At 42.9% G+C, this 22,704-nt stretch overlaps 1 protein-coding gene and 1 pseudogene across 2 annotated transcripts in view; one reads left to right on the top strand and one right to left on the bottom strand.

The window, feature by feature from the left end:
• LOC146425317 (homer protein homolog 1-like) overlaps positions 1 to 22,704 on the top strand; it is a 327,102-nt gene that overhangs the window by 85,598 nt on the left and 218,800 nt on the right. The window lies entirely within an intron of this gene.
• On the bottom strand, positions 9,916 to 11,168 carry LOC146425321 (endogenous retrovirus group K member 6 Gag polyprotein-like; annotated as a pseudogene).

Below are 22,704 nucleotides of genomic sequence, written 5' to 3'. Positions count from 1 at the left end.
GAATTTTCAGGACCTTTTCAGCAAACTGTTTCCCTTGTATTATATCTTAATTATAAAATTGTGATTTTCATGTGAATTAAAATTGCTGATAAATGCTACTAAAATTCATAAAGGCAAAACTTTTTGTCTTATTGTGAAATTAACAAGCATATTTGATGGAGGGAAAATAAACAATCTATTCGGTCACTGGAGTTGGTAGATATATTCATCTTGAAATCAGAAAAACTGAATTAGAAATCCTGGATTTGCTGACCAGGTTCTGAGAAATCACATCTGTCTTCTCTTTTTTCTCTTGTGTCTCTGCTCATATTACTAACTCTCACTTCTGTGCACTGGCACTACAGTCAGGTTTACCAGAGTGCTCTTTAGTACATCTAGCATTATAGGACATGAAATCCAATAAGATGCTACTGGATATTAGAATAGTGCTAGCAAAAAAACTGTATTAATGGTTTTGTTCAGAAGCAGGTTGCTTCTAGAAGTTGCCCTAAAAGTTGATTCTGGAAATTTTTTTCTGTACTTGGTTTATAAAAGTCCCTAAGTGAACAGCTGTGTTGCATGCAATTTGTTTTGCAGCAGTGTCTCGGGGCCCCAATGAAATATTTCAAGTTCCAGGGAACAAAAGACAGCATGCAACCACAAAAAATGTAGTCTTATCTGTGTCTGATACCAACAGGTTAATGAAGCAAACAATCAGAGCAGAGATAAGTCATGTGTTCTGATAAGCTGGTTATTCTCAGATCATGGTCTGCTTTGCTATGCCACTCTAAACAAGCAGATGATTTCCAAAGCATATATCAGGTGTTTGAATTTTGGACTATTCCTCTTTGGTTCACGTGCCTTTGTCCTCCTAAACTGATTACTGGGGTAGAGTGAAACAGTGGTAACCTTTTTCTGGATGATTATTGGGACTGTGAGAATTAGTGGAGCAAGACTATCCAGTATGAAACCAAAGTCACTCTAATCAACTTCATATACAAACAGTATAGAAGAAAATTAATTAAACATTTGTTTATCTTCATTAGACCTTTTCTCAGTGTCAGACCACAAATTCACCTCAAGATTGTTCTATCAAGAGCCAGGCAGAAGTCAGTGATACCTAAAGGATTATTCCTATGTTGAAGGATACTCTTTTCACAAGATCAGGATTTCTGAGTAGAGTCCCTCCTGCCACTGTAGTAGGAGAAACAGAATGTCCCATGATATTGTTATGAATGGAGACAGGAGCTTAGATGAATTTCTGCCTTTTGCCCAGGCCTTTAGCAGCAGGCAGTAGCTCTTATTCTGGTGGCCAGCACCCCAAGACCTGGTCTTGTTTGCAAGTTCTTTAATAATGGCCAATTAGGTCTAATATGACATAAATTATCATTTATTAGACACAGAAAATAACAGATATAGGACTTGGGACAAAACTACATACTACACAGGAATAAAATAAAATAAAAGTAACTACTAGTAGGGCTAATTCAGCTCACGAAAAGGTACATATTATTACAGCTAGCAAGAAATAATATAACTTAGGAATCAATGTATCTTACCAACATCAATCTGGTGCTGAAGTATACCTCGGAATCCTTTCACTCAATCCCCAGGAAACTAACCAGCAGAGCCTGCGTCCAGACTGTGGGGAGAAGTCCTTGCACATTTCCAGAGTGTGTGTAGGATGCTTCTGCCTCTGTGATATTTTGTGTGTCTTTTATAGTGTAAAAGTGTGTCTTTCGGTCACGTATTTATTCTTTTCATCTCTTTCCACATCTGCTCTCCATACCAAGATATGGATTCTGGGTTGGAGGCTCCAGACTCTCGGGCACCAAGAGATAACCCCTTGATGGGCTTTTGACCCAGCCTGAGTTTATCTTTATGGCCCAGCTATGTGGTAGAGGGAGAGGGGGGACGTCCTGCCACAGATATTTAGAGAAATCTGAGGCTAATTTCTGAAACAGAATATAAATCTGTGCTTTTGATAGTATCCTGCTGTATGGAAAGAAATATTCCTTGTCAGGATTGCTATCTGGTTTATATCTTTCAATTAGTTGGAATGACTTATTCCAAATAACTAGAGTATGTTAAGTGCCAAAAGGACTGGCACAGGTACTAGTGAGATCCTCCTGTAGTCTCCCTCCACAATTTTTCGACCTTTTCCCTAAATTTTTAATCCTCCAGAGAACCTTTTCTTTCATATAATGAGATATCATATTTGTTATTTAGTCATTTTATCAAGAGATTGCCTCAAGGAATTCTAGTAATTTTTTTAAATATTTCTACTATGTTAAACTTGTTGGCTCTCTCTTAGAATGTTATCTATTTATCTGTCTATTTGTGGTTGTTTGACTCTGGCTGGCTGCCAGACAACCACCAAAGCCGCTCACTCACTCCCCTCCACAACTGGATGGTGAGAGAAAATATAACCAAGGGTTCATGAATTGAGATAAGGACCGGGAGACATCACTCATCAAATACCATCATGGGCAAAACAGTCTCAAATTAGAGATATTAATTGAATTTATTACTAACAAAATCAGAGCAGGATAATGAGAAGTAAAATAAGACCCTTAAAAACACCTTCCCCCCCAGCTCTACCTTCTACCCCAGCAGTGCAGGGAGATGTAGAGTGGGCATTATGGTCAGTTCATCTCCTGTTGTTTCTCCCACTGCTCAGGGAGAGGAGTCCTTCCCCTCCTGCACCATGGGGCCCCTCCCACAGGAGATTTTTCTCCATTAACTTCTCCAGTGTGAGTCCATCCCACTGCTCTAGCATGAGTCTTTCCTTTGGGCTACAGTTCTTCACAAACTGCTCCAATGTGGGTTCCTCTTCCATGAGGTGTAATCTTTCAGGCACAGCCTGCTCCAGCATGGGTCCCCCACAAGTCCTACCAGGAAACCTGCTCCAGTGTGGACTCCTCTCTCTATGGGTCCACAGGACCCTATCCAGGAGCCTGATGCAGTGCAGTCTTCCCATGGGTTCACAGCCCTCTCTCAAGCATTCACCTGCTCCAGTGTGGGTCTCCTCCACAGGCTGCAGGTGGATCTCTGCATCCCCATGGTCCTCCATGGGCTGCATGGGCACAGATGCTTCACCATGGGCTGCAGGGGAATCTCAGCTCCAACACCTGAAGCATCTCTTCCCCCTCCTTTTCCAATGACCTTGGTGTCTGCGGAGTTGTTCATCTCACATATTCTCAGTTCTCTCTTCTCTGAGTGAAATTACCTTCATGCAATAACATTTTTACCTTCTTAAATATGTTATCACAGAGGTGTTACCACCATTTCTGATTAGCTTGGCTTTGGCCAGCTCTGGGGTTGTCCTGGAGCCATCTGGCATTGGCTCTGAAAACCTGGCCACACAAACCCAATACACTAATAATTTATAAATTAGGATAAATAAGAAGTAAAAATAAACTTTTCAGACACTGTCCCTTCACTCACCCCCCTCAGACAACATTTCTCTGTTCACCCCTCTCCCTCCTTCCAACCAACAGCTCGGGTAGGGGACAGGGTATATGTTTTTTCTTAGTCCATAAATCCATTCATCACCACAATTCTTCTACTACAAACACTGTTTCTCTGCTCAACCCCCTCCCTCTTTCCAACCAACAACATGGGAAGGAGGCAGGGTAAGGGTTTTTTTTCTCTGGTCAGTCCATCAGGGAGAGGGATCCTCTACTTAGCTATGGGGTCCCTCCCACGACAGACAGTCCTCTGCAAACTTCTTTGGTGTGGGTCTGATCTCACGAGCAGCATCTCACCTGAATTCTGCTGCAACATGAGTTCTTTTGTCCATAGGATGCAGACTTCCGAGCCGAGGCCAGGCTGCTTCCATCCCAGGAGCAAGGCCTTCCTCTCTCTTGCAAGGCCTTTGCAGCTTTAGCTTTCTATGTGGGACTCCCACTGGATCACAGCTTCTTCCAGGCATCTACCTGCTCTTCTGGTGTGGGCACCTCCCCTTGGGCTGTGGGTGGATTTCTGCATCCTTGTGGACTCCATGGGCTGCAGGGGGAACCTCCTGCTCCCCCCATAGTTTTCACCACAGCTAGCAGAGGGTTTTCAGCTCCGGTGCCTGGAGCACCTCTTCCCCCACTTTCTCCACTGACCTAGGTGTCTCCATGTTGTTTTCCCCTCACATATTTTCACCTCTTCCTCCTCCTCTAGCTAAAAGAAGTGTGTGACTACTTTGTTTTGATTTTTTCTTGAATATGTTTTCACAGATGTGTAGCTGACATCTCTAATTGGCCCAGATTTGGCCAGCAGCATGTCCATCACTTTCAGAGCCATCAGAGATTGGCTCTACTGGACTTGGTGAAAAACTTCCAGAACCTTCACACACAGGACACACAGGAGCCATCATTGTGCCACTCCCCACCCCTCAGACACCTCTTCAAACCTACCACAACAGCTTTTGAAGGGTTTAAATTTCTCTTAGATGTTAAAGTTACCTTGCTGATGTTCTGGGCTAGGCAAAACCACCACAATCATCCAGTCCTGGTCATCTGTGGCCAATTTTGTTATCTGTTCTGAGACCTTTTTTGATATTTAATTAGAGTTTCTGGATGGTATATTTTGTCTCCTATATTTAGGAAACATATACTTTTAAATAACCTTACAGATGAAATATAGGATACGAGTGGTACGAAATTGTCGCTGTTGAGCCGCTAGCAGAGAGAAGAATCCAGTTCTTAGTGGCAAGAAGGAAAAAGGCCTTTATTGTTTTGATTTCATCATATATATAGAGTTTTCAAAGGTCACCCAGATTGGTCAGTCAGAAACCTCCCCCTAGGCCTGATTGGCCAGGTCTGCACCGTCCAAGTCTTGGGACACTGTTTTTAATAACATCCAAACCTTATCTTTATTTATAAAACACAAAAGGATTTCTCATGGGAAAGACCTGTGCTAGCCACACGAAATCATACTTCCTCAAAAACTAATAGCCTACCAAGAGAAGTAGTTTAAAGACAATAAGGTTTTTTAGATCTTGAATAGCAAGTGAAGTTTTGATTGAAAAGTTAAGGAGATTGAGTCACACATCCCTTTTTAATACATGCAATGCAAAACAATTTCTTTGTATGCTGCTGCTGGAGAGATTTAGAAGGTGTTGGTGAAGTTTCAAATGTTTTTTTCAGAATAATTTCAGTCTTGAGCTGATCATAAGATCATGTTCTCTATAAAACCAGTAGAAGCCAAAATGAGTGTTTAGCTACTATAGCAGTTAGTGTAGTGTCAAACTGAGATCTATGAAACCAAATTTTTTTCTGGCCACAGAATCTAGGCCCTATTCTTAAAAATTTGATTTAATTTATCCGTTTTAAGAGTGCATGTATTTCTAAATTGCTACTTTAACTATTTTCTGTAAGATGTATGTGTAGCAGAGAAATCAAGCTTACATACGGCAGTTCAATGTGAAATTCTTGAATTTAGTGTTTGGTTTATTCGAGTGTTTAGTTCAACGAATATGTTCTTTAATTTGATTCATGTCAATGAGCAATCAAGAAATGGACTTGACTCAATATTCCTACTGCTGCTTTCTAAATTAGCTACCAAAATGATAAATGCTTTTAAAATTTGGGAAGAAATTGGTATTGTTTCAGTCATGAAAGAATGAAGCCCATTGAAGGCTTTAGGCTAATAGTGACCTGTCACTGTTGAGGTGGGCTCGACACTCACATATAGACGACAACGACTCAGTCAAAGAGGAAAAAAGGGACCACTTTATTACTACAGAGCTTCTTTTATACTATTTCATAGCATGCACACTACATGTCCATTGGCTCCTAACTTACTACATTTCAAGCTCATTGGCTACCTATAGTTAGACACACTATCTTTACAATAACAACCGCCTTCAAACAGGTGCTTTTTTCTTTCTGGGTTGTTTTGTTTCTAGTTCATGTTGACGCTAAGATTCTCATGGGTACTAGAGGATTGTTTCCATTTCTTGTTTGTGAGTTGAGACAGACCAGTTGTCAGTTCCCAAAGTTCCCCCTTTTTGTTTTTCAACCAGAATTGCAGCATTTGCAATCTTCTGCTGGGCCCTGGCAGGAAAGATAACAAACACAGCACAAGGAGTGAAACAACACAGATGACAATTACAATCAAATATCCCATTTTCATGAAATACTTTATTGTAGTTCTTTGATGATAGCAAATTTGCAATATAATGTGTCTAACAAAACTATCATTAACTAACAAACCTAACAAAGCAAGTGAAATCAAACCATCAACCTTATTTTCTGAGGCTAAAGCTAAATCTAAAACTGAAACTGAAACACACTTTTCTAAATCCAAGAACTTAAAGGTGTCATTGCATTCTCTTGTAAAAGAGTGCAAGGATTGTTTGTGACTCCACTCCGCCATCATCTTCTGAAGTTTGCTTGTTGGTATCATGACGCTTTTGACGTTGCAAATCAGGACGTGCATACACCTCTCAGGTATGCACCACACAGCAGTATCTGTGACAACACAAGCATACCCACGCCCTCAGGTGACAAGGTGCCACAGACCTTCCCACTTGTTAGTTATTAAATCTCATACCCATACTTTTGCTCGGGGTAGGTGTGTTTCGCCTGTAGACTGCAACGAGAGAAAATGATTCAAAAGAACAGCATTATTAGAATTTGGTGGCACTGTAAGATGATTGATTGTATATAAAGCTTTTGCCAGCTGGCTTGGTGGGGTTTCTCATCACATTCCCCCTTTTTGTTTTTCTAAAATGCTTTTCAAAGAACCATGAGCACGTTCATCAATAGCTTGACCTGTGGGAGAATGGGGAATACCAAATTTATGCATCATACCCCAGAGTTGTAAAAACCACCGCATCTTTTGAGAGACATAGGCCGGGCTGTTGGCAGTTTTCACGGAGGAAGGTACACCTAAAACAGCAAAGGCCAATCGCCAATGAGCAATAGCATCCTGACTCTTTTCAGCTGTGTGTGCAGATGCCCACATGGCAGAGGAGAAGGTATCGATAGAAACATGCACATATTTGAAATGGCCAAATTCGGCAATATGGGTGACGTCTGTTTGCCAAATTTGCAAGGCTTGTAAGCCTCTAGGGTTAATGCCTGCCAGTAAAGGCATGGTGAAGCCCTGACAATCAGAGCAAGAACTAACAATATCACAAGCCTCAGTGGGCGTTAGCAGAAATTGCTTTTGCAAAGAACACGAACTCTGATGGAAAAAGTCATGTGATGCTTTAGTTTGTACTAATTTATCAGGTTGAGGTGCCATCCACGTAGGCTTGGCTAACTTATCAGCTCTGGCATTACCTTCTGCTATGAATCCTGGCAAATTGGTGTGGCTTCCTACATGTAAGATAGAATAGGAATGGGTGCGGTCCTGAAGTGCACACCATAAGGTCTTCAACAGTGAAAAAGGGCAGCATTATTAACTTCCTTCAAAAGCAAGCAATCAAGGCATTGTGTAATATCTGCAACATAAGCAGAGTCAGTAACAAGATTCAATGGTACAAAAGAAAAACGCTGGAATGCAATGGCCACGGCTCTTAGTTGAACAAGCTGAGCAGAGCCTGACTAGTGTCTTTCCAGCACCTGCCACCCAGACTCATCCCTCCAGGTAACAAAGGCTTTTCCTGTCTTCCCTGACCCATCAGTAAAGACAGTGGGTCCTTGCAATGGCACACGGCTGTTCTTTGGCTGTAAGGATAAGGTGGTTGATTTTGCCAATTTTAACAATTTGTGGCTGGGCAGATGGTAAGCAATCTGCCCTAAAAAATTTTGCAATGCACTCTGTAAAGAAGCATTGTTTGCCAAAGACCATTCAAAATATTCCCGTTGAACAGGAAGTATGATCTTTGCAGGGTCTCTGGCTATCAATTGCAGGCATTTTTGTCAGCATTTGATAATCAGTTGGGCAATTAGTTCAAATAGCGTAGGTTCTGCTTTCTTAGGTTGGTGAGGCAAGAAGACCCATTTTAAAACATGCAAGGGATCAGACCACTGGTCATTCCATTGTCCAATAATGCCTGAAGGGTAGAAATCTGGGGTGACAAGAAACACAACGATATCAACAGTTGTTAGGTTTACCCGGTAGACTTGTCAGTTTGAGATAGCTTGCTGCACTTCTTCCAGTGCTCTTTCTGCTTCAGGGGTTAGATTTCTCGATGAGGTTAAGTCTGGATCCCCTTTAAGGATATTAAACAATGGGGATAATTGCACTGTGGTAAACTCTAGATAGGGCCATAGCCAATTTATATTACCCAATAATATTTGTGCATCATTCAAGGTACGAATCAATTTTTTAAATTGAAGATTCTGGGGCTGTATTGTTTGTTCAAGTATTTTCACTCCCAGGTATCTCCAAGGGGGTTGCTGCTGTACCTTTTCTGGAGCTATCTGCAAGCCATAATGTCACTGTTGAGCCGCTAGCAGAGAAAAAGACCCGGGTTCTCAGTGTGGCAAGAAAAGAGAGCTTTATTATTTTGATTCCAACTTATATAGACTTTTCAGAGGTCACCCAGATTGGTCAGTCAGAAACCTCCCCCTAGGCCTGATCGGCCAGGCCTGAACTGTCCAAATCTCGAGACACTGTTTCAATAACATCCAAACTTTATCTTTGTTTATAAAACACAGAAGAAAGTTCTCATGGGAAAGACCTGTGCTAGCCACACCATAATTTTGCAGTGCCTTAAGAAAATGTGGTTGGATTTGTAACAAATTCTCTTTCGTGGGAGTTGCTACCAGGATATCATCCATGTAATGATAGCAATAAACTCCAGGGAATTGTTCCCTAGCTGTTGACAAAGCTTGTGCAACATACCATTGAGAAATGGTTGGGCTATTTTTCATACCCTGTGGCAACACTTTCCATTGATATAGTTTCAGGGGTTAAGCATGATTAACAGATGGTACTGTAAATGCAAATTTTGGAATATCTTTCAGATGAAGCCGAATGATAAAGAAACAGTCTTTTAAGTCAACAATAAATATGTCCCATCCAACAGGTATAATTGTAGGGGATGGCACTCCAGGCTGCAAAGTACCCATGCTCTCTATCACTGCATTAATTTGGCATAGGTCATGGAGCAGCCTCCATTTCCCTGATTTTTTTCTGATCACAAATACAGGTGTATTCCAGGGACTCGTAGATGGTTCAATATGTCCCTGTTGCAATTGCTCTTGAACCAATTCGTGAAGGGCGACTAATTTTTCATCTGTTGGGGGCCACTGATTTTCCCATATAGGTCGTTCAGTGAGCCACTGTAAAGGCAGCATAGGGTACTTTGTGTCCTTCTGCACAGTGGCCCCCATTAAAAATTTGTCCCTACTCTCACCCCCCAAGCTGTCAAAACATCTTGTCCCCACAAATTGAGAGGTGCCGTAATGATGTAGGGATGGATGGTGGCCGTTTGTCCCTCTGGATTTTTGATTAACACAGGTTTGCTACTCAAATAGCTTTGCATGGCGCCTCCAAGGCCAGCAATGGCAGATCTCACTGGGGTCCTGGGCCACAAGGGCGGCCACACAGTAGCCAATATGATGGTAACACCGGCCCCCATGTCTATGAGTCTCATGATTTTTATATATGATAGAGTCACACCTTGCATAGTCAAAGTACAAACCATTTGTGGTCTCCGGTCTGATATGTCTTGAGTCCAGCACGCCTGCAGTAGTACCGTTGATCTGAAGCCTTGATCCCCTCATAGTCTGGAATCTGTTTTTGGGACACAGGACTTAAAAGGAACAAGTTAAGCAATACAAGTTTGAGCAGGTATAAAAACAGGAGGGGTGGGTGTGGACACCATAGCATGTATTTGTCCTGTGTAATCAGCATCCACAACCCCCGGATGTACGAAAATACCTTGCAATGCCGCACTTGATCTCCCTATTAGCAAGGCACTTAGTCCTTGTCCTATAGGTCCACGCACCTGTAGGGGGACTTTATGTACCTTTGATGAGTCTAAAGTTACTGTGCTGGCGATGGAAACATCCATGCCGGCTGATCCTCTTGTCCTTCCAAGTTGGTCACATAAGCTTGTACTGGATGTGCCCCCTGGGGAAGTGCTTGTGTCTGCGTGCGCTTCCCTTTCACGTTCTTCTTCCAGTTTCCCTGCACCTTAAGAGGATGCCCATTTGCATGGAATTTAGATTTACAATTCTTTGTATAATGTCCTGGTTTTCTGCATCTGTTACAACGTGGCACACTAGTTGACTGATTCCTGTGGGGTCAAGTGGCTTTTGCATGGCCTTGGCATCCGCAGCAATGACACAGGCGTGTTACTGTGGCTTTATTTGAAAGGGAGTCTGCTAACATGTCCATTTGGTAGGAGGTAGTTCCCACTTTGGCACGTGCATTTATCATCTCCTCCAAGGTAGGGTTTTCTTTTGGTATATAATCTATGATTCTTCTACAGTCCTCATTCGCATTGTCCCTTGCCAACTGCAGTATCAACTGACTCTTTGCCTGGAGATTTGAAATCTGTTTCTCCATTGCATCTTGCAGGCGTTCAACGAATTGCATGTATGGTTCTTGAGGCCCTTGTTTTATGGTTGCATATCACTGTGTAGGTGTTGACATGTGTGCAACTTTCAAAAGAGCCTGCATGCCTAGATCTCGAGATTGGGCTAGGATGAGAGGATGCAGGAGGACCTGCAGGTGTGGGTGGTCGACAGGAGGTAGTCCCATCACCTGAGCCATGCCTGCCCTGAATCAGGGATCATCTTGTGGCAGCTCAAGGTTATTCAGGGACCTCTCTTCAACGAGTTGTCACCAAGCAGCCTCAAATGCCCCATATTGAATTGTAGAACAGAGCAATTTTGCTATCTGCTTTATATCAAAGGGAGTCAGTTCTTCTGCAGCTGAAAAAGCAAGCATTTTAGCTACGCCGGGGCATCCCAGGCTGTGTTTCGCAGTTTGCGTAGTTCTGAGAGCACTTGCCAGTTAAAGGGAGCATGCTGATCGGGCACTTGTCCTCCGCCTCTAATCACAGGAAATGCACCGATGGTGCCCTCCGAGTTCACTTGGCTATTTACAATGGGAGATCGCATAGATCCCAAGATACATTCTGCCACCTCAAAGTCTCCCTCAGCAACTGCCATTGCTTTCATGTGTTTCCAAAAGCTAATTGGGTCATAAGCAGAAACAGTTACCGATATGGGTTGCATTGTAAGAACATCCTTCGGGGGACTGGTGGGTGGGGAGCAGGAAGGCCCTTCCATGCTTTGATCTCACAAGTCAATGAGAGGGGGGTGCGAACCCCTAAGCTGCGTTGATGGTACCAGCCGCTGAGAAGCCACAGTGATGGTGGAAGCTTGTATGGGCGGCGCCGCTTACAGCGGGCCATGGGCTATAGGGCCACTTCGGCGCCTGTGCAGACAATACGGGCGAGTCCATTACATCAGAAGCGGGGGGGCTGTAGGTATAATAGGCTCATCCTTGTCTTCACTCCACCCATCCTCTGGCAGGGGTGGAAAGGGTGAGTTCATGGGACCAGGGGGACCTGTAGGTGGTACATAAGAGTCGGTCCCTCTTCCGGCCGCTCGCCACGGGGCTCTGGCACTGGTCTGCCCGACCCCAGTCCGCCCGGCCCCAGCCTGCCCGGCCCAGATGTCATGGCCAGGGCAGCTACCATTGGTGGACCAGTCACCCGAATCTGGGGGGTTTTTGGTGCCGCAGGAAGGTTTGGCGCTGCAGGCACCGGGGGGTTCTGGAGGAGCTGGGGCACCCTGCAGGCAGTAGCGCCCCTGGCGAGTGTAGGGGGAGGGCAAAGGGGCGGCGGCAGTGGCGGCCCTAGCGGGGACCAGAAAGGCCGCCGGCCAGGAAGGTGAAGGGGAATCTGCCTCTCCTATTCCCCCCCCACTTCGCTCTGACTTCCCACTCCCGCAGATGTCTCCTGTTCCAATTCCCGTTCCTGTGTTATTATTTTTAAAGTATCATACACCACCCTCCATGTAGTCATAAAATTTTTAGCAGTTTCATTGTTCCAGGTAGCAAAGTCAAAGATAAGCTGTCCCACTCGCTCCCATGTTGTCACACTAAAAGAACTCTCTGAACTAGTTTCTAGTCCTTGTCATTTAGACCATAATAATAGAGCTCTCAACGCATGGTCTTCGTATTTAATACCTCGTTTGGCTAGCGTAACTGTCCGTATATTTACAATTGCCTTTTCTTCTTGGGAAGTTTGATTTCCCAGCGGCTCCCAGTGGCTCACCTTAAAAAGGTTGAAATCGGCCTGGGCCTGCCGCAGCTTTCACTGTCTCCTTCCACTGGGCTTCCACCTCTGTGTTGCCTATAGCAACTGGCGATTCTCGATCGCCACCTGAAGCCATTTTATCACGTAGGGGTCACCAGATGTCGCTTTTGAGGTGGACTTGACACTCACATATAGATGACAGCGACTCAAAGAGGAAAAAAGGGACCACTTTATTACTACAGAGCTTCTTTTATACTATTTCATAGCATGCACACTACATTACTGAACGCCACGTTACCCCTAGAGCTGTGAGATCTTTGCTCCCCTTGCTCTGTATTGTTTGATCGAATATAAAATCTCCCACCTCTTGCCATGCCCTCACGGCAAAAAGCAGAGGGGGGGTGTTAAGATAACCATGCTTCCTAGCATAGGAAACGAGCTTATCTAAGTCCTTGTCTCTGACTCCTTCCTCTTGCTTAGCGAGAATATTAAGGAGCAGTTTTTGTGCTGCAGCAAGCTCTATGTCCATGCTCGCGACCCGGTGGTGCGAAGGGAGCGACCCTTCTCACCTGACAGTGATTCTCAGTCTGCAGCCATAACGTCTCCACTGTGTGACTCTCCCTGCTTTCACTGCACGGTCGTAGCCGATCTGCTAGCAGCTTCGCGATCTTCATACTCGGAGTACAGTCCCTGTTCGGGCGCCAGATGTGGACAGTCGCCCGAATATAGCACGCACACTCATAGAGCGTATTTAATACCTCGTTTGGCTAGCGTAAATGTCCGCATATTTACAATCGCCTTTTCTTCTTGGGAAGTTTGATTTCCCAGCGGCTCCCAGTGGCTCACCTTAAAAAGGTTGAAATCGGCTTGGGCCTGCCGCAGCTTTCACTGTCTCCTTCCACTGGGCTTCCACCTCTGTGTTGCCTATAGCAACCGGCGATTCTCGATCGCCACCTGAAGCCATTTTATCACGTAGGGGTCACCAGATGTCGCTTTTGAGGTGGGCTCGACACTCATATAGATGACAGCGACTCAGTCAAAGAGGAAAAAAGGGACCACTTTATTACTACAGAGCTTCTTTTATACTATTTCATAGCATGCACACTACATGTCCATTGGCTCCTAACTTACTACATTTCAAGCTCATTGGCTACCTATAGTTAGACACACTATCTTTACAATAACAACCGCCTTCAGACAGGTGCTTTTTTCTTTCTGGGTTGTTTTGTTTCTAGTTCGTGTTGATGCTAAGATTCTCATGGGTCCTAGAGGATTGTTTCCATTTCTCGTTTGTGAGTTGAGACAGACCAGCTGTCATTTCCCACAGTGACTATAGTGGGCTTCAGAACTAGATCATTTGTTGTCAAGAAAACAGTACAATCTGAATCTGAAAGTAGCTGTGCAAGGCAGCTTATCACTATTATGTGGCATATGATGGACAAGATACATCTTGGTGCAGGCGAATCTGACTATTGCAAAAGCCTAAGAACATTTATACTCTTAGTTCAGAAGCTAATTTTTAACCACAAGCAAAAAGACTAATTACAGTTCTACAATAAATCTGTCGTCTTGATATCTCCATTATTCTCTCCAGGGTCACAGGCTAGTTGAGCAAGAGATAGTCCCTGTAGTTTTTGTTTCAGATCATGTTGTAGTTTAACATTCCATCATGTCCTGTTTGCTGTTATCACTTGTCCCAGAACATGGTGTTCTGTGGCTGCAGATGTTCATTCTGTAACCCTTTTGTATTCGTTTGAAAACAAACCAGTGAGAGATCGCAAGTCAGGATTATAATTTAATAGGAAAATTAAAAATAAATGCAATAATACAAGAAAAAACACTGACAGAGTCAGATACAACCTGACACCCTGTTAGTCAGGGTGGTGGTAGCAGTCCAAGTGAAGCAGTTAGGTTGAAGCAGTGATCCTGTGGAAGGTCTGGTCTCCACCTGAAGGTCCAGTGGTAGCTCTTGTCCTCTGGGAATTCAGTAGACAGGGGCTCCTTGTGCAATTCAAAAGCCCAGGTTATATCCAGGTGGGAATGTTTGGCTCCTCCCTCCTGGGCAGAGCATCTCACAATAGGATGAGATAATTCCATGAGTCATGTGGTGGGTTCTTGATAGCCCATTAACCGTTATCAGGGGTGAGTCATAGCAGGAGATAACAACCAGTGCCCCACAGCTTGTGGTGGTGGCAATAGAATAAATACATCTATATTGCAACCTAGGACACCTTTCTTTACCCCAACATTTCCCCCTTCTCTTTTTATTGAGATCATAGATAAAGCCAGTGCAACTATCACTTGTTTTTGTGTGCCTTTAACAGTTCTGATTATGTTGAAAAAGACAAGACAGAAAATTAAGTAAGATATCACTGCAAACAACCTAGTCCAATAAAAATCCAGACTGGGAAATTTATCCCAGAAGACCAAATTTTTGGATTTAGCCAGAAGAGATAATTTTTTAAGTCTCTCAGCACCTTCTTTTCCTCCAGAGCTTGTAAAGCTCTGAGTTGACCTTTGAATTGAGTATGAAGTGAATGAATATCTTGTCATAAAGTTTTATCAAAGGCCTCTTGGAGGTGGTTTTTAACTGTTTCCCAGTTCTGTTCCATTTCATTCCATGGAAGAGGAGTAATACATAGAGAGTTATGAATATGTTCCCAATCACAGTGAAAGGATAGGCGAGTTCTGTGGGCTTCAACTCTTTTGCCAATGCACAAAAGAGCGCTTTCCAGGGCATCTAATCTGGTCATTATTTCCTTATTGATTTGCTCTTGTGTTTGTAACTCTTTCGTAGTATTAGTTAGAGCTTTTCCCATGATGTGGGCAGTTTGAATGGAGTTAGTTAAAGCTGCAACAGCTGCAGAAGCTGTGATTAATATTATTAAAGCAGAAATAATGGCAAAAATTAACCAACCCAGAAATTTATAACTTGTTTCTTACTCTTTTGGATTTCCTCTTGAAACAGTCAAGCCAATTGTAAAAGGCCATCTTTTCCTTCCCAAGTTCGAGTCAGATTTACAGGTACCCAAATTTCCGGTCTTCTTTTAAATGGAAGAAGAACAGAATATTTACCCATATCTACCCATATCTTCATTGGTTATTTAAAAACAAAAGAATTAGCGCATAGAAAACACAAACCATTTATAAAAATGTTAAGATCTGATTATTAAGGTTCTTAGAAATACCTCTGCCCAAATTAAGGTGCAAACAAGACCATATGCCAGTCAATAGTATGGGTTTTACTTGATAGTAAATATGAGGGAGAGAGAGAGAAGAAAAGAGAGGAAAGGAGAAGTAGGAAAGAGGTGGGGGAAACAGAAAAGGAATGACAGAGACAGAATAAAGAAAATACCACCATCCGTGGATCCCAATGATGTTGTGTTGATCCTCTCCAGCTGGTCTTCTTGGTGGTGATGGTCCCCCCCAAAGAGCATAGAATCTCATGGGTTAATATACACTCAGGCCAGGTGGCAACGTCCAGGCATGTCCCCCCGGGGGAGGGGGCAGTCTCTTGCAGCAGGATCTGTTGCATCACGTACGACACTTTAGGGGGTCTTTGATGGATTATGACTCCCCCTCAGCTGCCTCTCATGTGAAAGTCCCACGGATGTGGCCTGTGGGGTGGGGGGCTCCATAGCTGGGCCCAGTTTGTGTAATGGAGGATGGGTGTTTATTGCCTCTGACCAGAGGTTACACCACACACCCAAAAACCTCCTCCTACCCCCTCAGGTGGGGGGAGGTCTGTGTAAACCTGGCTTCTGTGAGCTGTGCTCTCCCCCCACCCCAAACTCAGCTGGGGATGATTCTCAGAGCAGCTGGTGGCTTTGGCCTTTGTGGATGCATTCCTTTCTCTCAGCCTGAGATGACTGAACAATTGGTTTCCCTTTATCTAATCTCAGCAGTTTGACTTTCAGTCCAAAGTCCCAGTCAGGTATCTTCAGGGAGGCTTCTTTGATTGTAGCTTCTTTATACAGTTTTTGTTATAGTGAGCAAAACTTTATATCAATGTTTGAGGCATGAACTATTTCGGTCTCTGACAATAATCTATCGAAAAGTTGTTAGCTAAAGCAAAGACATACAGGTGTGAAGTACAAGTCATTAGTGATTGTTTCCTTAACAACATTAAATTAGCAATTGTAAAACATTGTTATTTAAATTTACTTGGTATACCATGTTACCAAAAGCGGGTAGCAACATCTTCCACAAATGCTTATGAACACGTGATTAATTAATAACTAGATAATATTGAATCAATGGTCCGGCAATTCCACCATCATGCCAAACAATACTGCAGTTTACCTTTTGGAATGGGAAGATGGTTGTATTAGTTCCCTTTATTCTAAGAATACCATGTGGTCCCCAGTCAATTATTTTTCCATACTGTAAGAATTGCTGCTGTGGTTTTTGTCCTATACATGATGTCCATTCCAAATGTTGTAAATTGGAAATGGAAGTAAAATGACATTTGGGAAAATGAGGTGGAGTGGCATGTGGAGAGTCGCCCGCACACAAGTGTGGATAGCACGCACACTTGTAGCAACGTGGGGGTTTAGGATTCCATGTGCTCCTTTGTCCCTCTGCTTTGTATACCATTGGTACATTTTGAAATATGCATTCTGCTGTACCCGAAATCTATTGGTGGGTTCCCTATGCCTGTCTTCCCTTCAGACTCCCCGGGACTGGCTCTGGGGGAGACAGTCCCTCCCCCTTCCTTTCCCTTTATAAGTCGATGTCCGGATCAGCTCAAGGTCTTCTCTCTGGGCTGGCAGCCCCTATCCCGTTCTCTGCTTCCCTCCCCTTCTCCTTTCCCTGTGACCCTCTCCCCCATACCCCAAATAAACCTCCCTGCCAGAACAGAGATGGAGTCCAGTTCTTTTCTTAGTCTCACTATATTCCTGCTGAATTGACGTGGTTTGAAGACTCACGCCATGCTGCGGAACCTTGGGGGCCGCCCGCCCCAGTTCCGGTGGAATTACAAGAACCAGGGACCCCGGACTGGGGGGGAGCTGGCCTGTGCAGCCCTCCCGGCCCATGATACATCACACACTCATAGAGGTATTGGTGCTATTTCGTTTATTCTTAGGAAACAAGCATTATTATAGAAAAAAGCATTGTTCACGCGACACACTGGTACATATGATTGGTTATTTGCTTGTGTTCACGCGTCTATTCCAGCTTACTAATTGGCTGTAAGTTTCTAACCACGATCTACTAGCATCAGCTAAAGTCCTGCCCATGTGATTTCCCTATCTTGTTTTTAATTCTTCTATGTTGTTCACATTTTTGGCTCTTGCTTTTCTTTATCTCCTGGGAAAGACATTTCAGGGTCAGTCACGAAGACTGGGTTGTGCATGTAAATTCCATTTATATGGCCTTGCTCTGTAAGCCATTCTTCAACAGTGGCATCCACAGATTTATTGGAGATAGATAGAATGGCTGGCAATGTAATAGCAGTTTAATTTTTTGCAGTTCCCAAGTATACATATATTAAATGCAATTTCATAGAAAAATTAGCACAACGTAAAGGTAAAAAAGCATTTGTTTGATTCCACATTAACCACATAGGTGGCAAATCAGTAACATAAGTAGCATTGCTAATATATGTATTTACAACATCCTGATCTAGGGGAGGAAGCCAAGTTCCTCTTACCCGTTCTGTTCCATTGTTGCTGAGGGGAGGCTCTGGATCCCACCATGTCAGAGGTCAAAACAGTGGTGGTTCAAGAATTTGTGCCCAGTAAATTCTTCCTTCCACCACTTGATACGAGTAGCAGTAGAAAGAGGGCAAAATTCATTGTTGTCATCCTTGACTAGGTTTGATGTACCTTGCTGGGAGCCAGTATGGTCCGGTAGGTAGAGAAACACATCCATAACCTCCTTCCCAAGCTAACAGTGGAACTGGACCTTTCCACTGACAGCTATGTACATCTTTGTATGTAACTTTTGGGTAAACTCCTTCTTCATCAGCAGTCTGACCTAGGCTTCTCTGATGTACTGTTAGGTCATCTCTAGTGAAAAGATTCAAAAAATTTATAACATAGGTTGTTGGAAAACGCAGTTTTCCAGCAAAACTCATGCTAACTAAATAAACCTGAGCAAGGCTTCAGTATTCCCAGGCCTCAGTAAAATTCTGACAAGCTGCAGTGGTTGTTTGCCTGAGAATGTTTTGTGAGAAGAATGCCATGAGAAAGATTAGGAGTCAGAAGTGTTATGAGAAAAGAATAAGGGAGTTAGCAGGAGGATCCCTGAATGTGTGAGAACAGCTGCAGGTGTGCGTGTGTATCTATGAATAGAAACTTCTGTAACAGTATATAAGTCTCTCGTTTAGTGAAATAAAATGGAGCTTACTTTATATCTCATATTGAGACTGCCTGTGAGTTTCCCTCACGCCGCATCTCGTTAAATGGTGACCTCCGACGTGATACGGAGCAGCAGGATTTACAACCGACGACTACAGACCCTGACAGCGGAGTTTTACGACCCTGCTTCTGAGAGCGGCGCGAACGGAGAGGTGCTGGGGAGTGCGGCCTCAGCGTGTCGAGTCTTCGCCCGAATTGGAGAAGGTCAGAAGACACAGGTCACATAGTACCTGCCTACCGTGGGGGCTATACTTCGGTGAACTGCACAACTCTGGCAATTGCGAGCCTCGATCGAGTGCTTAGACGGTGTTGACCAGGACCCTGAAAACCAGCTGGACCCAAAATGGAATCAGAGGTAGCCCAAATTTTATTGTTATGCTTTTTAGAAAAGCACGGACTCGGTAAAACTGCCCTATCACACTTAATGGGCCTGATAGTGGTGGGACAAGCTTATGGATTTTTTACAAATCCTATTACAGTATTCAGTGTAACAGAATGGTTGAATTACGGAGCTGTTTTGCTTTTGGACTGTGATAAAATTGCAAGAAAGCTTGGCAAACCATGGAGTAAAATTGTAGCCTGCTTACAAATACATGCCACAGAGCAAAACCTTACGTGGCTCACGGCGCAGGACATAGTACCCGCATTAAGCAGAGAAAAGCCTGTGAATTACTGTGCCGCTTTTGATATGCGTAATACTTCGGCAGCCGCGGCACAGCTGCCAGGGAAACCCCCCCCGCCAGGGAGGGGGGGGGAGAGACTGCTGGTAACCGAGAATCTGTTCCTGTCTCAAAGTATCACAAAACTTGGTAATGTTACAACGAAAAACATCTTAGCTGCTTTGTTTGAGAGAGTCACTGTTGGACTTTTGCCAGAACAACTGAATATTTTGTTAGAACGAGCTCCGATATCGCGGGTAAAGAAACAGAGTAACCAGAAATCATTCCGATGTTACCGATGCGGGAGTGGGGAACATATAAAAAAGATCTGCAATGAAAAAGTTTGGTGTTCCCACTGTAACAAAGATACTCACAGCACAGAAGCTTGCAGAAACAAAAAGAACAAACAGAGGGTGACCAGTGACCCGGGAGCGGCGGCAGCCCCTACCCTGCGGCACGCCACACAGGGGAGATCTGGGGCGGAAGTTGCTCCAACCGTGGCTTCCGGCCGAATGACAACCAGAGCGGAAGTCCCAGAGGGTACCCCGGTGGGTGGAGCCGCAAGCCGTCCACGCCTCCTTCACTGCCCAGCTGTGACGTCTGTAATGAAACTCTAAACTCTACACCTCCCCAAAGATGAGGAAATGATTGACAGCTCCAGCAACGAACCAGAACTAACCAACAGCGTTGCCAGCAGAAACAGTCTGAGCAGAATGGAGCAGATCGGCTCTTCCTTCAGCCTGGCTGCACTGACACCGAGACCAAAACCTATTTCCAGCAATATACTAATAAAGAAGCATTGTAACAAGATATTATCCTGATAAAAAAATAATAACACCTTGAATACTAAAAGCTTTGAACGAAAGCTGAATTTTGCTAAAGCATTTGTGTGTATGTGTGAATGTTGTAGGCCTACTGAGAGTGTTTGCTTTTTGAATGCTTTAATGTGTAAATGAAGGCTGTGATTAATGAGAATGTGATTTTGATTTCTTGAGAGTTTTAATGTGTGAATGAAAGCCTGTGAGTGAAGTTATACTGAATAGTTTAAACTATGTATTAAGTATCTTTTGATTAAGCATAGATTCTGTTAAAGTTAAGTAATAGTAGATTTAAATTCTATTAAGTTGTAAGTTCTGTTAAAGTTAAAATTCTGTTAAGTAATATTAAGTGATGTTAATTTTAAATTCTGTTAAGTTTTAAATCTTGTTAGAGTTAAGTTGTTAAGATAATATCAATTTTAAATTCCATTATAGTTAAGTCCTACTTGTTAGTTTAAGATAAGAGTTATTAAGATTAAGTTTTATTCATTTTTAGTGATATTAATTTTAAGTTTTAAATTTGTTAGTTTATATTATTATTCACAAAAGCTTTGCAGTTTTATCCTTTTAGTTAAAGTTAAGTAATAATATCTACTGTTTTCAAATATTTCATCTCACCTTATATAGCTATCTACAAAAATAGTAACATGTTAAGATACTCTTCTTATTGATATTAATCAAAGCTTGTTTATAAGATGTTCTAAGAAAACCCTTCCACTTAGCACCTGAGCTCTGGCCAAGCTTTGGTTCTAACTGGCTGGGAAACATGCCATGAGTCCAAAGTGTTTTGCATCAAAATGTGATCAAATAATTTTCATTTACCAAATTGAATTTATAAAAGCTAAACCTTCTTCCAAGTAAACTTGGGGTCCTTGTCCGGAAAAGGTTCTCTAAGCTTTACCTGTGAAGTGAATGTTTTCAGTAATGACAATTTCTAGACCATGGCAACATATCTAACTAGTGAAATTTCCTTAGGTAAATTTATAGCAATTCTAATAATAACAATTACTTATAGCAAAGCAAATTAATTTGATAACAAAACAATGTCTGTTCTCACAAGAGAAACGGGGGAATTGTTGGAAAACGCAGTTTTCCAGCAAAACTCATGCTAACTAAATAAACCTGAGCAAGGCTTCAGTATTCCCAGGCCTCAGTAAAATTCTGACAAGCTGCAGTGGTTGTTTGCCTGAGAATGTTTTGTGAGAAGAATGCCATGAGAAAGATTAGGAGTCAGAAGTGTTATGAGAAAAGAATAAGGGAGTTAGCAGGAGGATCCCTGAATGTGTGAGAACAGCTGCAGGTGTGCGTGTGTATCTATGAATAGAAACTTCTGTAACAGTATATAAGTCTCTCGTTTAGTGAAATAAAATGGAGCTTACTTTATATCTCATATTGAGACTGCCTGTGAGTTTCCCTCGCGCCGCATCTCGTTAATAGGTTGCTTTTTCAAGCTTCTCTTGAGGGAGCATACGGATCTGGTTCCCCCTTCTTTGTTTCTGTAGCATGTTTTTAAATGTATAATGTGCCCTTTCCACTATGGCTTGCCCTGTTGGAGAATGGGCAATACCTGAAACGTGTCTAATACCCCAAGTGTGGAAAAATTCTTGTGTTTTATGAGATGCATATGCAGGTCTGTTATCTGTTTTTATCTGTTGAGGGACCCCCACTATGGTAAAAGCACGTAGCCAGTGTCTAGTGGCATCTCTACATTTCTCTCCTTTGTATGCTGTTGCTACTATAAAACCTGAAAAGGTATCAATGGAAACATGGACATATTTAAAAATCCTGAAACTTGATATGGGTGTAACATCTGTTTGCCAAATGTCATTAGGTATTAACCCTCATGAGTTTGTACCTGAGGCAAGGAAAAAGTTTGCTGACATTGCGAGCAAGTGTTCACTATATCCCGAACTTGTGGAAAAGTCAAGCAAAATTGTTTAGCTATTGCTTGAGCATTTTTATGATAGAAATCATGAGAAAGTTTCGCCTGCCCTAATTTTTGTGATATAGTAACTGTCATAGCTCTCGCATTACCTTCCACTATTGGTCCAGGCAGGGTGGTGTGTGATCTGAGGTGTAGAATGTAGTACTCATGAGACTTGTGGAGTAAAAAGGTGTACAAAGTTGTTAATAACACAAAAAGATCTTTGTTAGAGACTTGCTTCAGGAATGAATGCTCAATTCTCTTGATGATTCCTGTAACATAAAGAGAATCACAAACAATGCTAATAGGTTCCTGTGAAAAAAGGCAAAATGCTTCTACTATGGCTGCCAATTCAATCAATTGGGTAGATCCAGGTTGGAAGGTTATTGAGTGTTCCCACTGTCCTGTATCATTTTTCCACAGGGTCACAGCTTTGTGTGTTTTCCCTGATCCATCAGTGAAAACAGTTTTTGCACCAGGGATAGGTATCTTTGACTGTAACCATCATGGTTGAAAGGAAAGTTCTTTGAAGGATTGTAACGGTGCATGTCTAGGCATCAAGTGAATAAACTGTCCATTATAGTCTGCCAGGGCAATTTGAAATGATAGTGAATCCCTGAAAAGATTTTCTAATTCTGCTGCAGTAATAGGGAGATGTATCACTGCTGGATCACATCCTGTCAGGCTCTGACATCGAAGTTGTCCCATTGACAGTGGTTGAATAATCATCTCAAGTTGAGTGGTTATAGTTTTTGCAAAGGTGTGTGGCAGAAAAATCCATTCTAATAGCCATACATGA

Source organism: Lichenostomus cassidix, chromosome W (genome assembly GCF_008360975.1).
Source record: "Lichenostomus cassidix isolate B80296 chromosome W, HeHo_3.0, whole genome shotgun sequence".
NCBI classification, from domain to species: Eukaryota; Metazoa; Chordata; class Aves; order Passeriformes; family Meliphagidae; genus Lichenostomus; species Lichenostomus cassidix.
This window is presented reverse-complemented; position numbering and strand designations above follow the sequence as displayed.